We start from the raw sequence: 2,700 nt of genomic DNA, 5'->3' as shown, positions 1-2,700 counted from the left end.
CTGATGTTGCTGCAATTAATGATCAATTACTGTAAAATGTCCATAGCTGTAGATTGGTTATTTATTCTCCAGGTGCACAGTTTTATATTGTTAAAACACTTTACAGTATTTTATTGTTTATATTTTAACTCTTCCCTATTATGTTATTCTTATACATTTTTCTAAGGTCCACATTTGTGTGACCATTTTCAATAATCTTTCTGCTGCTGTAAATTTGCCCATTGTGGGACAATAAAGAGGTTTTCTATTCTATTATTTGCTATTCTATTCTATTTTATTCGATTCTATTCCATAAAAGGGGTCGAAAGATATACGTAAATCTAAACAATGTATTTATAAAAAGTATATCTGCAAAATCTCTTATATTCAACAAAAAAAAAAAAACTTAGTTAAGCAAATTGTGCAAAATAACAATTGAAAAATAAAGATCCTATTAGATATATAGTCCCCACACTGCAGATATATTAGAATCTGTCCTTAAATTACAGCCAAATCCATTTACACAGTAACAGATAAAACCCTTTAGATAAACCAAACATTACCGCCACATATCTGAATCAATAACCATTGAAACAACTATTTTCATTCATTTTAGACGGAACTATTCACAGAACTATTTAAACTTATGTTTTTTTTAAGCTGAACTTCCAATATTCACTACTGTTTGGTGCATCTGATCACGGAGCAGCCAGCTTGCTTTGTCTGAATGAATCCTGGAAAACCCAAGGATAGCGAGGATACATCAGACCCATCCTTCAAATCGAGCAAAAAAAAGGACGCATTTGTAGGGCCTATAACGAGGAGTGTTGGAATCCAACGAGACCTCGGCGCCGAGCTATGACATCATCAGCCTTCGAATCTGTCCTTGGAGAAAGCATCCCATAAATTCAAACAGATGCCTTATTTTAGGAGCTGGGTGTTGCCCCCTAAAACAGTAGCGCCCTGAGCAGTGAGCCATATTCAAAATCGGCAATAAAAAAAAGCTGATTCAGCCTCAAACAATGCGTTGTTTTTTATATTTAACAATTTTTAATGTCTTTTTTTTTTTATCTAAATATAGTGCAACTAGACAACTAAGTGTACATTTACACCAATGAGGTGATGATGCCCCCAAAATAAACTAACGTGAAATACAGGTTTTATTTTGAAATAACAAACCGGAAGCAAAGTCCCTCTCTACTCTAGCTTTACTCCATGAACCCCTGCAGATGAACCCAAAGGGGGAAGCCGAGGTTCTAGCTTTCATGCAGACTGACCCTTGCGAATATTCGGAAACATTTGAGTCCAGACAGGTATATATATATATTTCTAACCATGCTGATGATCACGTGGTGCAGGGGCTCCACATGGATTAATGCATGCAGAATCTGTTTGCATGCTTTGTCTGAATGACACTGACCTAGCTCTACCTTGCATGGGGTCTTTGTCATCAGAGAGGCAAATGGCCGGGTTATAATAATAGATATCAGCTGGAGGCTCACGATTTGCATTCATATTTGCACACATTTATTAAAGATAATGTAAAAATACTTAATGATGAGCACATAAAAACCAGCTTATTGTTGTTGTTTTATTTGATTATAGTTTGGTGTTTGGGTATAATGAGGTTAATGTTTGTACTAGATACAGTCAGCTGTTATATGGAGACCCATAAACATAGATGATTTTGGTTCCAAGTTAAAGAGATAAAATTATATTTGCAATATTATTCTAACAAACTGTATGTGCAGGCATTCACTGTAATGCAGTATCGAATTTGAATGGGGCCCTAAGCTGAATTTCATTTTAGTGACCACTTGCAGATAAGACTATTATCTACCAGCCTCAGCTCTTCCTAGTTGTTTACACTTGGCATGATATTTAAAGTTAAGGCTTAGTCCCAGCAATTAATTGCACAGACTGATCATATGACAGCCACATAGTGACATAATATATTTTAATGAATGGATTAGAATTAGGGATAAAGATTTGCTGAAGGGGAAACATGCACATAAATAAAGGAGATTTGCTAAAAAGAAACAGAAAACTGCAGAGATGGGGAAAATGGGTAATCTTTGATTGGTTAAGTTATGTTGTTTTTTTTTATATGTGTGATATGGCTCATTGTCCAGACAAAACAAAGTCTCATGTCTAGAACTCTGGATTGCATCTGAATGTATATAGCTCATAACATAGTAAAACTTAAAATGTTAAATAAAGATTTCCCTAAAACAACAAACAAGAAATTGTAACCGTAGATCGAAACAACTACTACAGTCACTAAAATAATTAACTGTAAATATTCTATGTGATTTAAATGGATTTCTGCCTGTGGGTTTTAAGCAGCATCACCTTTTTGGGGAGTAGAGTAAGTTTGTAGGTCTCCATTTTTAATCTCTATGCTCTGCCAATGCAATCAGTGCTGATTGTGTGTTTGGCAGCACAGCCAATGAAAAGGTATCAGTAACAGATCAGCAGATTTTGTCGTGACAGAGAAGGCAGAGCGGTCCACTTGTGCATTGCTTCGATCGTTAGCTTGGGGCTGCATTTGTGTCTAGCTAGAGTAATTATCTTAACAGTTAAAACACATTTCATAACATATAAATGCAGAGAATATGTATGACTGAAGCTACTTAAAGACAGAGAACACTTAAACTATTAAATCACTACATTAGATGCATTTTGTTTAGGTTAAAGTATTCATGTTTCCCTATTAAAATA

At 35.0% G+C, this 2,700-nt stretch overlaps 1 protein-coding gene across 1 annotated transcript in view; it reads left to right on the top strand.

Annotated features, from left to right (window-relative positions):
- Window positions 1-1,170: 1,170 nt before the first annotated feature.
- pkia (protein kinase (cAMP-dependent, catalytic) inhibitor alpha) overlaps window positions 1,171-2,700 on the top strand; it is a 5,423-nt gene continuing 3,893 nt past the window's right edge. The window contains exon 1 of the mRNA XM_015389370.1: window positions 1,171-1,292. The gene's annotated coding sequence lies outside the window, so the exon portion shown is untranslated. The remainder of the gene's footprint in view (window positions 1,293-2,700) is intronic.

This window comes from Cyprinodon variegatus, unplaced genomic scaffold (genome assembly GCF_000732505.1).
Source record: "Cyprinodon variegatus isolate N-32 unplaced genomic scaffold, C_variegatus-1.0 Scaffold20, whole genome shotgun sequence".
NCBI lineage: Eukaryota > Metazoa > Chordata > Actinopteri > Cyprinodontiformes > Cyprinodontidae > Cyprinodon > Cyprinodon variegatus.
Note: the sequence above shows the minus strand (reverse complement) of the source record. Positions and strands in the feature narration are given on the sequence as shown.